Raw genomic sequence first — 13789 nt, forward strand, 5'->3', positions numbered from 1 at the left:
AGACTCCACCAGAAAATTACTAGAGCTAATTAATGAATATAGCAAAGTTGCAGGATATAAAATCAACACACAGAAATCCCTTGCATTCCTATACACTAACAATGAGAAAAGAGAAAGAGAAGTTAAGGGAACAATTCCATTCACCGTTGCAATGAAAAGAATAAAATACTTAGGAATATATCTACCTAAAGAAACAAAAGACCTATATATAGAAAACTATAAAGCACTGGTGAAAGAAATCAAAGAGGACACAAATAGATGGAGAAAAATACCATGTTCATGGATCAGAAGAATCAATATAGTGATATATCAATATAGCAATCAATATAGCAATCTATAGATTCAATGCAATTCCTATCAAGCTACCAATGGTATTTTTCACAGAACTAGAACAAATAATTTCACAATTTGTATGGAAATACAAAAAACCTCTAATAGCCAAAGCAATCTTGAGAAAGAAGAATGGAACTGGAGGAATCAACCTGCCTGACTTCAGGCTGTACTACAAAGCCAAAGTCATCAGGACAGTATGGTACTGGCACAAAGACAGAAATGTAGGTCAATGGAACAAAACAGAAAGCCCAGAGATAAATCCATGCACCTATGGACAACTTATCTTTGACAAAGGAGGCAAGGATATACAGTGGAGAAAAGACAATCTTTTTAACAAGTGGTGCTGGGAAAACTGGTCAACCACTTGTAAAAAAAAAAAATGAAATTAGAACACTTTCTAACAGTATACACAAAAATAAACTCAAAATGGATTAAAGATCTAACGTAAGGCCAGAAAGTATAAAACTCCTAGAGGAAAACATAGGCAAAACACTCTCCTACATAAATCACAGCAGGATCCTCTATGACCCACATCCCAGAATATTGGAAATAAAAGCAAAAATAAACAAATGGGACCTAATTAAAATTAAAAGCTTTTGCACAACAAAGGAAACTATAAACCAGGTGAAAAGACAGCCTTCAGAATAGGAGAAAATAATAGCAAACCAAGCAACTGATGAAAAATTAATCTCAAAAATATACAAGCAACTCCTACAGCTCAATTTCAGAAAAATAAACGACCCAATCAAAAAATGGGCCAAGGAACTAAACAGACATTTTTCCAAAGAAGACATACAGATGGCTAACAAACACATGAAAAGATGCTCAACATCACTCATTATCAGAGAAATGCAAATCAAAACCACAATGAGGTACCATTTCACGCCAGTCAGAATGGCTGCTATCCAAAAGTTTACAAGCAATAAATGCTGGAGAGGGTGTGGAGAAAAGGGAACCTTCTTACACTGTTGGTAGGAATGCAAACTAGTACAGCCACTATGGAGAACAGTGTGGAGATTCTTTAAAAAACTGGAAATAGGACTGCCATATGACCCAGCAATCCCACTGCTGGGTATACACACTGAGGAAACCAGAATTGAAAGAGACACATGTACGCCAATGTTCATCGCAGCACTGTTTATAATAGCCAGGACATGGAAGCAACCTAGATGTCCATCAGCAGACGAATGGATAAGAAAGCTGTGGTACATATACACAATGGAGTATTACTCAGCCATTAAAAAGAATACATTTGAATCAGTTCTAATGAGGTGGATGAAACTGGAGCCTATTATACAGAGTGAAGTAAGCCAGAAAGAAAAACGCGAATACAGTATAATAATGCATATATATGGAATTTAGAAAGATGGTAATGATAACCCTGTATGCGAGACAGCAAAAGAGACACAGATGTATAGAATAGTCTTTCAGACTCTGTGGGAGAGGGTTTGGGAGAATGGCATTGAAACATGTATATTATCATATGTGAAAAGGATTGCCAGTCCAGGTTTGATGCATGATACAGGGTGCTTGGGGCTGGTGCACCCAGAAGGATGGCATGGGGAGGGAGGTGGGAGAGGGGTTCAGGATGGGGAACACATGTATACCTGTGGCAGATTCATGTCAATGTATGGCAAAACCAATACAATATTGTAAAGTAATTAGCCTCCAAAAAAATAAATAAAGTGAAAAAAAACTTTTAAAAATTAATAAACCTGTCAATAAAGTTATGCTTAGTTCACAATTTTAAAAAAAAGATGATGAGAGCAGATTTCTTGGAGGAAATTAAGCACATAAGAAGAGAGTGAAGCAACATATTTAAAGTATGGAAAGGAAAACAATGTCAAGCTGAAATTCGATACCAGTGAAAATATCTTTCAAATCAAAGTCTGAAAGAATTCACCACCAGTAGATTTGCAGTCCAACGTTCCCAAGAAATGTTAAAGGAAATCTTTCAAAAGGAAGAAAAATGATAACAAATGGAAATCTAGATCTACACAAAGGAATTGAGAGTGATGAAAAATTATACTTACATAGACCAATATGTAAGACTGTTTTCACATTACTTAAATCTCCTTAAAAAATAATCAACTATTTAAATGAAAAATAATGTATTCCCTGGCTTATGAAATATATAAATGAAATCTATGAAAATAGTTGTGAAAAGGCTAAGAAAAAAATGAAAGTGAAGTTGCTCAGTCGTGTCCAGCCCTTTGCAACCCCATGGACTGTAGCTTACCAGGCTCCTCTGTTCATGGGATTTTCCAGGATGAAATTGTGAAGTTCTTATGCTATATGTATAAAAGTGTAATACTACTTGAAGGTAGACTGAGATAAGATAAAAATGTATAATATAAACCCTACAGCAACTATTACATTTTTTAAAAAGATACAGAGTTACAGGTGACAGGTGACAACAAAGGAGATAAATATAGAGTCTTAAAAATAATCCAATAGAAAAAAAGAGGAAAAAGGGAACAAAGAAGAGTTGGGACAAATAGCAAATAAATAGCAAGATGATAGATTTAAATCTGACTGTAACAATAATGACATTAAATGTAAGTGATCTAATTAAGAGAAAGACATTGATAGAATAGACAAAAATACAAGACTGAACAATACGTTGCATATAAGAAATTCAAAGACGTTAAGATTAAAAGTAAAAGAAGGGAAAATAATCTGCTAAAATCAGTCAAAAACAAAGTTGGAGTCTCTATATTAATATCAAAGTATATTATACAGCAAAGAATATTACCATAATGAAGATCATTTCATTATGATGAAGGGTCAATTAGTCAAGAGGACATAACCATCCCAAGTGTCTATATACCTAAAAATAGTTTCAAAATATAAGACATCAAACTGGTGAAACTGCAAAAAGAAATAAGCAAATTCTCAATTATACTCAGATATTTAAATACCTTGTAAATAACTGATACACCAAGTAGGCAGAAAATCTGTAAAGAATGTAGAAGACCAACTACATCATCAACCAAGTTGATTTGGCATTTACTAGAACATTCTAGTTCTAGAAGTTGAGGGCAAGGGGAGAAGAGGGTGACAGAGGATGAGCTGGTTGGATGGTATCACTGACTCAATGGACATGAGTTTGAGCAAAACTCATGGAGATAGCGATGGACAGAGAAGCCTGGCATGCTGCAGTTCATGGAGTCGCAAAGAGCTGGACACAGCTGAGCAACAGAATGACAATTACAGAACATTCTGACTGCCAAAGCACAGATTATCATTCTTTTCAAGTGCACATGGGTCATAAAACGAGTTTTAATAAATTTATAAAAATTCAAGTCATACAAAGTCTATTCTACAACCACCACGGAAGCTATAACAACAGAAAGATATCTGGAAAATGTCCAAGTACTTAGAAACTAAATAACATTTTCCTAAAACAAACAAACCGTGGGTCAAAGAAATAAAAAAGGATATTTGAAAATAGTTTAAACTGAAAGAATATAAAATGCAACATACAAGAATTTGAGAATGCCACTAAAGCAGTCATTATGGAGAAAATTATAGCATTAAATGTCTATATTAGAAAAGTAAAGAAGTCTCAAGATCATGGTCTTAATTTTTATCTTCAGTGACTAGAAAAGGAAGAGCAAATTAAGCTCAAAATAAGCATAAGAAAATAATAAAACAACTAATAAAACTAAATTCTCAAATCAATTAAATAAAAATAGAAAAACAGAAAAAATGAAGGAAACCAAAATCTGGTTCTCTGAGACCATTAATGTTGATAAATCTCTAACCTGATTAATGAGGAAAAAAGTCAAAAAGACACAAATCACCAATATTAGAAATGAGAGCGATACAATCACTATGGATTCTACAAATAGTAAAAGATTAATGTGGGAATGTTATAAACACTTATGCCAATATAAATTTGACAACTTAGATGAGTGGGAAAATTCCTGTTAATGAAGTGAGTGAGTGAAAGTCACTCAGTCGTGTCTGACTCTTTGCGACCCTATGGACTATACAGTTCTCCAGGCCAGAATACTGGAGTGGGTAGGCTTTCCCTTCTCCAGGGGAATCTCCCCAATCCAGTGATAGAACCCAGGTCTCCCACATTGCAGGCGGATTCTTTACCAGCTGAGCCACAAGGGAAGTCCAAGAATACTGGAGTGGGTAGCCTAGCCCTTCTCCAGGGGATCTCCCTGACCCAGGAATTGAACCAGGGTCTCCTTGCAGGTGGATTGTTTACCAACTGCGCTATCAGGGAAGCCCAGAAATTCCTGTAAAGACACACAATACCATAGTTCACTTGAGAAAAAATAGATACCTGAATAGCCCTATATTTATTAAACTGAATTTGTATTTTAAAAATCTTACAAAGAACAAAACAAACAAACAAATAAAAATCCCCAGGCCTAGATGGCTTCAACCGTAAATTCTGCCAGATATTTAAGGAAGATATAATACCAATTGCATACACCCTCTTTTGGAAAATTTAAAACGAGAATATTTCCTAACTCACTCTATGAAACCCTGATATAAAAAGAATACAAATACAAGAAATGAAAATTTCAGATCAATATGTCTCAGGAACATAGATGCAAAAACTTAAAGCAAAATTTTAGCAAGTTAAATTCAATAATAAATAAAAAGGAAAATACATCATGACCAAGTAGATTTTATCTCAGAAATGCAAGACTGATTTAACATTCATAAAAAAGTCAATGTCATGTTGATGTTTTGTAGAAACCAACACAATATTGTAAAGTAATTATCTTTCAATTAAAAATACATAAATTAAAAAAGAAAGTCAACATGAGAATTAAAAAAAGCAGTCAATCTAATTCATAATATAATGAATGAAAAAAGGAAAACTGAATGATCATCTTGATTAGCATGCAAAAAAAACTTGACAAGTCTAATATTCATTTCTTTTTTATAGTTGAATTAGTTATTTTCTTATTTAATCAAAATATGATTGACTTACAATATTAGCTTCAGACTTACAGTGATTTAATATTTTTATACCTTATATTATATTTAAAGTTATTATAAAATATTGGCTATATTCCGAGTTGTACAATACATTTTTCTAGCTTATCTATTTTATTAAAAAAATTTTATATTTATTTTTAATTGCAGAATAATTGGTTTACAATGTTGTATTGGTTTCTGCCTTAATCAACATAAATCAGCCATAGGTATACATATGTCCTGTCCCTCTTGAACCTCCCTGCCCACCTTCTAGCCCATCCCACCCCTCTAGGTTGTCCCAGGACACCAGGTTGAGCTCCTTGCATCATACAGCAAATTCCCACTGGCTATCTGTTTTACATATGGTGGTGCATGTGTTTCAATACTACTCTCTCAGCTTGTCACACCCTCTCCATCCTCCACTGTGTCCACAAGTCTGTTGTCTATGTATGCAATGCTATTTTTGCCCTACAAACAGGTTCACCAGTACCATTTTTTTCTAGGCTCCATATATGTGCATTAATACACGATATTTGTTTTTCTCTTTCTGACTTACTTCACTCTGCATAAGAGGCTCTAGGTTAATTCACCTCACTAGAAATTTATTCTTCTAGTGAATGACTCCAATTTGTTCTTCTTTATGACTGAGTAATATTCCATTGTATATATGTACCATAACAGTTTATTCTAATATCCATTTCTGATTTAAAAATCTTAACAAAATAGGAATAGAACTGTATATTGTTCTATTCAAAGTATTCAAAAATACTTCCTCAACCTGATAAAGGGCATCTATGAAAAATCTACAACTAAATTAGTGAAAAATTGAAGTCTCTTCCCCTAAGAACTGAAACAAGATATGGAGGTTCACACTCGGCACTTCTATTTAACATTGTTCTGGAGTTTCTAGCTAGTGCAATCAATCAAGAAAAAGAAATAAAAGGCAACCAAATCATAAAAAGGAAAAAGTAAAACTGCCTTAAGTCAGAATAATATACCTCTATTATCATCTATACAGAAAATCTGATGAACTATGAAGAAAATCCCCTAGAATTAGTGAGTTGAACAAAGCTGTAGGATATAAGAGAACTATACAAAAATTATATTTCTATGCATTAACAAATTGAAATTAAAATACAATACTATATGCAGTAGCATCTCAAAATATGATATAAAGAATAAAGCTGCAGTATTCATTTAAAGATGAATATAATGACTTTTACAATAAAGACTGCAAAACATAGCTGAGGGAAATTAAAGAAGACATAAATATTTACCATGTTCATGGGTTGAAACACTCAGTATTGTTAAGATGTCAATTCTCAACAAGTTGATAGATTAAAAGACTTCCCGATCCAAGTCCTTGCATGTTTTTTGAATAAGAAATAAAAAACTGTTTCTAAAACTCACATAAAAATGCAAAGGACATAGAATAACCAAAAAACTTTGTAAAAGAACAAAGTTACAGGACAAACACCACTTTTTATCAAGATTTATTATAAAGCTACAGTAACAAAGGGAGTTTGGTATTGCTGTCAAGACAGACAAATAGATGAATGGAACAGAAAGGAGAGTCCAGAAATGGATGCTCACAAATAAACAAATGATTGTTGACAAAGCTGTAAAGGCAATTTATTGGAGAAAGAATAGTCTATTCAACAAACGATGCTATAACAACTATTCAACAAATGATGCTATAACAGCAACATTCTACATGAATGTTCACGTGTAGAAGCAAAACAAAAAACAAAACAAAACAAAAATCTTTGATCCATACCTCACAGCATGTACAAGAATTAACTCAACATGAAATATAGACCTCTACAAGAAAATGTCTGTGACCTTGGACTAGGCAAAGATTTTACCTAGATATGACACACAAAAATTCATAAAAAGAAAAATGACAAATTGGATTTAAAAATTAAAGATGTCTGCTTTTTGTAAGAAACCGTGAAAGATGATGGAAAGACAAGTTATAGGCTGGGAGAAAATATTTACAAAATATGTATCTAATATAGGACTTGTATCATGAATATATAAAGAATTCTCAAAATTCAATAATAAGAAAACAAACAGCTTACTATAAAACAGGCAAAATATTGTAACATATTTCAAAAGGAACATACATCAATGACAAATATGCACATGAAAAGCTGCTCAACATCATTAGTCATTTTTGTTGTTGTTTAGTCACTCAGTTGTGTCCAACTCTTTGTAACCCCAGGCACCAAGCTCCTCTGTCCAGGTGATTTCCCAGCAAGTATACTGAAGTGGTTTGCCATTTCCTTCTCCAGGGGATCTTCCTGACCCAGGGTTTGAACTTGCATCTTCTGCATTTGCAGGAGAATTCTTTACCACTGAGCCACCAGGGAAGCCCAACTAGAGAGCTACTTAGATATAAAAACTAAAGAAGGGGGACAATCAAAACCAACTCTTGATATTTTCATCCTGAGACTCTATAATAGGGTTTGGCACATTTTGACAATGGGAAATCCTGCCTAGTCTGTTTTTGTAATTAAAGCTTTATTGGGACACAGCCCTGCTCATTTACTTACATGCTGTCTAAGGCTGCTTTCACAATACAACAGCAGAGGTGAACATCCTGTAACAGAAACCTTACGGCCCTCACGGCCTAAAATATTTACTATCGGTCCATTCACAGAACAAGTTTTGTTGTTCAGTTGCTCAGTAGTTTCCAACTCTTTGCAACCCCAAGGACTGTTGCACACCAGGCTGTCCTGTCCTTCACTATCTCCTGGAGCTTGCTCAAACTCATGTCCATCGAGTTGGTGATGCCATCCAACTATCTTGTCCCCTGTCATCCCCTTCTCATGCCTCCTATCTTTCCCAGCGTCAGGGTCTTTTTCAGTGTGCTGGCTCTTCACATCAGGTGGCCAGAGTACTGGAGCTTCAGCTTCAGTGTCAGTCCTTCCAGTGAATATTCAGGGTTTATTTCTTTTAGGACTGACCAGTTTGACCTTGCAGTCCAAGGGACTCTCAAGAGTCTTCTCCAACACCACAGAAAAAGCTTACCAACATTTAAAAATGGTAATGTCATGAATAGAAGTTGCGAGATAGAGGGCAATCACCCTTCCAATAAGACAATCAATTTGGTCTCAGCCAGACTGATTTTGAGGTTAAGGAAGGTTAAGGTTAAGGTTAAGGAAGAAAGTTTATGTATAATATCCAATTTAGTAGTTAGAAGCAAGTCACTTGTCATTCTAAAAAGAATGACACCTTTTTAAAGTTAAGTTTTTTCTTTCATTAAAAAATTTTAACTTATTCTATTGTTGTTAAGTTGCCCAGTCACATCTGACTCTTTGCGACCCCATGAACTGTGGCACTCCAGGCTTCCCTGTCCTTTACTATCTCCCAGAGTTTGCTCAAACTCATGTCCATTGAGTCAATGATGTCATCAAACCATCTCATCCTCTGTAGCCCCCTTTTCCTCAATGCTCACTTTCAAATAAGATTTGAGATGGGCTAGAGGCAAGGTTAAAACAGTTAGTCTGGATATAGACTATATTTATATCTTATAGTTTATACCAACGTAAAGTTTGACCACTCCTTAATCCATAATAGAGTTTTACATTTTCACCAAAAAGAAGTAGGAGCTTTTTTTTTTATATAAAGCAAAATAGAATGAAGATATCAAACACAGAGGGAAAGAACTAGCCTAAGGTCAGACTATGAGAAAGATACAGATGAACCATAATCTTGGACAACCTCTTATCCCTGGGTAGCCCTTCAAAATGTGAAAAGCCAATCTTTCAGGTTCAACATCTAAGCTTTGCCTATACCACACAGTACCGAGGCTCAGATTCTAAGATGCTGGCTGACTTTTTCTTATAATAAGCTCTTGCTCTATTGGCAAGACAAGATAAACAATTCCATAGGTGGTGTGGTCTAGAGAAAGAGCTGTAACTTGAGATGGGGAATCTGAGACTCCAGAACCTGTGCTGACCCAACTACTTATGGAATGTGAGAAATACTAATAACATATTTATGTAACACTTTATACTTTCACATATTTTATCTCACGTGGCCCTTACCACAGCCATGTGAGGTAAAGGGGCAGGTATGATTACCCCTGTTTTATAAATGAGGTAGATGAAGCTGAGTGATGCTCAATTACTTGCCCTATGTTGCAAGGCCAGAATCAGAACCCTGGTCTTCTAATAATTTTTGTTTCCCATCTTATCATCCATCCTTTCATTGATCACAATCTGTAGTAGCAGCAGTCAAATGCTTTTGTTTTGTAAACCTAAGAATGTAATTTAAAAGTAATCACATTTTTATAATCAGGAAATACAACATCTTGAGCAAATTTTACCACACTTTCTTGTATTTAGGGGAGAAAGTGAAAGTGAAAGTGAAGTCGCTCAGTCGTGTCCGACTCTGCGACCCCATGGACTGTAGCCTACCAGGCTCCTCAGCCCATGGAATTTTCCAGGCAAGAGTACTGGAATGGGTTGCCATTTCCTTCTCCAGGATATCTTCCCAACCCAGGGATTGAACCTGGGTGTCCTGCATTGCAGGCAGACGATTTACCATCTGAGCCACCAGGGAAGTTTAAGGGAGGCAGAGATTAAATTTTAAAAGCTATACACACAATATGCCCTGTGGTATTTGCTAGTCTGAGCCTCTGAACCCAGTGTTAAACTTTGAAATTGACTTTCCTCTTTTTATTTCTTTTGTTCTCAACTTTTATTTTTTCTCATGTTCTCTCTTACTATTAAATCCTTAAAATAGAAGATACAATCTGAATCTAACCCCGTTTACCTTTTCTTTTTTCTTCCTTTTTCCTTTCTGGCCAGTTAAAAAATTGAGCCATATTTTAAAATTAAAAGTTTCAAATAAAAATCTAGATTTCTGGATTTCTGGCTTCCTTTGAAAACTCCTAACACTCGTGAACACTGGGCCTGTGTCACCACAGGAAAGCATTAGGTGGGGTAGTGGGGGAAAGGGCAACTGCTCCTGGAGGTAGGATGCAGTCTCCAGTTTGCCAGTTGCCACTACTCTATACTCTACTACTACTCTATAGAGTGCCAGTTGCACTCTATAGTGGTAGCAGAAAAAAAATCTACTTCTGCTTTATTGACTATGCCAAAGCCTTTGACCGTGTGGATCACAACAAACTGTGGAAAATTCTTAAAGAGACGGGAATACCAGACCAGCTTACCTGCCTCCTGAGAAATCTGTATGCACATCAAGAAGCAATAGTTAGAACCAGTCTGTTGTTCTGGTTCCAAATCGGGAAAGGCTGCACATTGTCACCCTGCTTATTTAAATTATATGCAGAGTACATCATGTGAAATGCCAGGCTGGATGAAGCACAAGCTGGAATCAAGATTGCCAGGAGAAATATCGATAACCTCAGATATGCAGATCACACCACCCTTATGGCAGAAAGTGAAGAAGAACTAAAGAGCCTCTTGATGAAGGTGAAAGAGGAGGGTGAAAAATTTGGCTTAAAACTCAACATTCAGAAAACTAAGATCATGGCATCCGGTCCAATCACTTCACAGCAAATAGATGGGGAAACAAAGACAGACTACTTTGGAGGGGGGGGGGGGCTTCAAAATCACTGCAGATGGTGACTGCAGCCACGAAATTAAAAGACACTTGCTTCTTGGAAGAAAAGCTATGATCAACCTAGACAGCATATTAAAAAGCAGAGACATTACTTTTCCAACAAAGGTCCATCTAATCAGAGCTATGGTTTTTCCACTAGTCATGTATGGATGTGAGAGTTGTACCATAAAGAAGGCTGAGTGCTGAAGAACTGATGCTTTTGACTTGTGGGGTTGGAGAAGACTCTTGAGAGTCCCTTGGACCGCAAGGAGATCCAACCAGTCTATCCTAAAGGAAATCATCCCTGAATATTCATTGGAAGGGCTGATGCTGAAGCTGAAACCCTAATACTTTGGCCACCTGATGCAAAGAACGGACTCACTGGAAAAGACCCTGATGCTGGGAAAGATTGAAGGTGGGAGGAGAAGGGGACAACAGAGGATGTGGTGGATGGATGGCATCACTGACTTGATGGACATGAGTTTGAGCAAACTCCAGGAGTTGGTGATGGACAGGGAAGCCTGGTGTGCTGCAGTCCATGGGGTCAAAAAGAGTCGGACATGCTGAACGACTGAACTGAACTGAAACTCTCTATTGGCTCCTAGACACAGAAACAACAAAGTAGCTGCCATTTGTCATGCCCCCTGTTCTGTTGTTTCTCTCATGGTAGAAGAATAAGTATTTATATCTATACCTCTCTTTCAAAGTGCAAGGCTGACATAAAAGGATGTGATTTTCAAAACATCTGATTATGATGCTAGTATTTTATAACAACAAGACAGAAATGACACTGCCATTAAACTATGACTTACCATCAGCTGTAACATGCACTCCAGTTTCAAAGATGTTTAATTGCCAAAAGAAATGTGCATCTCTGAATCAATGAAATGAGGAATGTTACTTGCCTGCCTTCTGAAAGCAGTTCAATCAGTGACCTTTTGGCAGTGGTCCCATATGGGACCTAAGGCATAAGGGGCCTTTCCCTCCCTGGCTCCTGCCTGCACACTCCACTGAGACAGATGCTAGCTATAAGAGTCCCACTCAGCAGTGGGTGGGGGACTCTGGTGGGACCCCTCTCCCAACCAAGTGAGCAACTGTCAGCCAGCAACCAGTTAATGCCCTATTCTACCATTGCTCAGGGCCACTGAAAGCCCCTTCCCCATCCCTATTGTTATATACAACCCTGTATAATTCAGGATTATATTCAGAAAATAATTCATGAACAACCCTGAATCCTGACTGAGATAAGATGGTTTTTGGACACTCAAGTCTACCATCTCCTTTGTCTGCTACCCTTCTGATTAAAGTCATCATTCCATGCTCCAACAACTCCTCTCTCAATTTATTAGCCCGTCATGTGTCAAACAGAACGAGCTTAGGCTTGGTAACAATCTTCCTTTCAATATGTGTGGTACCATACAGTAATACCTTTAGCACAAAGACAGATTTTTTCAGTTCACTTACTTTGAGCTACACGTTTATCATCAGCCACTTTTCTTTTCTTTCTAATAGTCATAGCTGGGATTTAAATTTTCATTAGAAATCAGCCTAAGCCCCCTCAGTGACTTCCCAAGTCTCTCAATCCACTGGCCCACAACTATCAGACAGACATACCCAATCAATTGATGCTATTCTTTCTGCCAGACCTGTCCAGTAGAATGCTGAAGCACATGATCAACACCAGATCAAAGTGAGAGGAAGTAGAGGTCTGAAGTAGGGACTCAGTCTTCCATTTCCAAAAGGTGTTCAAAAATTTAATAACTGGTATAGCAGGAGGACCAATCAATCTGTATAGATGACAACGATGTTGGAGTTAGCTAGGTTCTGAATGTCCCCAGCTGTTACAGATGTTAGTTAACCTTTAGGTGCTGACAGGTGGGGAGATGTAGGGAGGCTAGAGAAGAGGCAGGAGCTCTCTCAGGGTACTGGCTCTTAGGAAATAATAACCATTATGACTGCATGAGAGAGTACTAGTTGAAAACCAATCTTGCCCATATGTAAGCTGCAGCATCAAAAAGCTGTGAAACAGAAAAACATCCCATAAAGATACAGAATACCAAAACTGAATAAAATGGAAACAGAAAATCTGAATAGAATTATAACAAACAAATAAGTTAGTAAGTGAAAATATTTACACAAAGTTAAACCTATGCCCAGATAGCTTGAGTTGTAAATTCTACAAAAACTTTCAAGAAAATAATAATGTGTATTTTTTGCAAGCCTCAGAAAAAAAGGGAAGGGAACACTTTCCAGCTTATTCTATGTGGCCAATAATATAGAATCAGGAAGCCACTTCCTGATACCAAGGCCAGACAAAGACAACACACAAAAACAGCAAACCAATAATGCTTGATAAATATGAACACAAAAAATCCTCAACAAAATATATGCAAGCCAAATCTAGGGACATATAAAAAGATGATAAGCTATGACTGAGGGAGATTCATCCTGGGAATGTAAGGTTTGCTTAACATCTGAAATCGTTAATGTAATATACCATATTTAAAAAATAGAGGGGGGGGGAACTGCATGATCATCTTGATAGATAAAGAAAAATTATTTGGCAAAATCCAACATCCATTTATGACAAAAACTTCTTCAACCTGATAAAAGATTTGATTTTAAAAACTTTAGGTCAAATGGTGAACATTTGCATGCTTTCATCCCAAGGCTGGAAACAAGGCAAGGATGTTTGCTCTCACCACTTGTATTCAAGATGGTAATGGATGTTCTAAACAGTGCGATAAGGCAAGAAAAAGATACAAAAGGTATGCATATTAGAAAGGAAGAAATTAAACCTTATTATTAGATGACATGATCCTATATGCAGAAAATCCTAAGGGATTCATACAGAAAAACAAACAAACAAACAAAAAAATTAGTAGAAACTACTGAACAAATTCAGCAAGGTTGCAGGATATAAAAGAAACAAGAA

General features: G+C 36.4%; 1 protein-coding gene across 6 annotated transcripts in view; it reads right to left on the reverse strand.

The window, feature by feature from the left end:
- Positions 1–13789, reverse strand: part of TTC23 (tetratricopeptide repeat domain 23) — a 157274-nt gene that overhangs the window by 117409 nt on the left and 26076 nt on the right. Inside the window, exon 2 of one of the 6 annotated variants that reach the window (XM_044932794.2) lies at positions 12469–12641. The exons of the other annotated variants lie outside the window; for them this stretch is intronic. The gene's annotated coding sequence lies outside the window, so the exon portion shown is untranslated. The remainder of the gene's footprint in view (positions 1–12468; positions 12642–13789) is intronic. 6 annotated transcript variants of the gene reach the window in all.

Source organism: Bubalus bubalis, chromosome 20 (genome assembly GCF_019923935.1).
Source record: "Bubalus bubalis isolate 160015118507 breed Murrah chromosome 20, NDDB_SH_1, whole genome shotgun sequence".
NCBI lineage: Eukaryota > Metazoa > Chordata > Mammalia > Artiodactyla > Bovidae > Bubalus > Bubalus bubalis.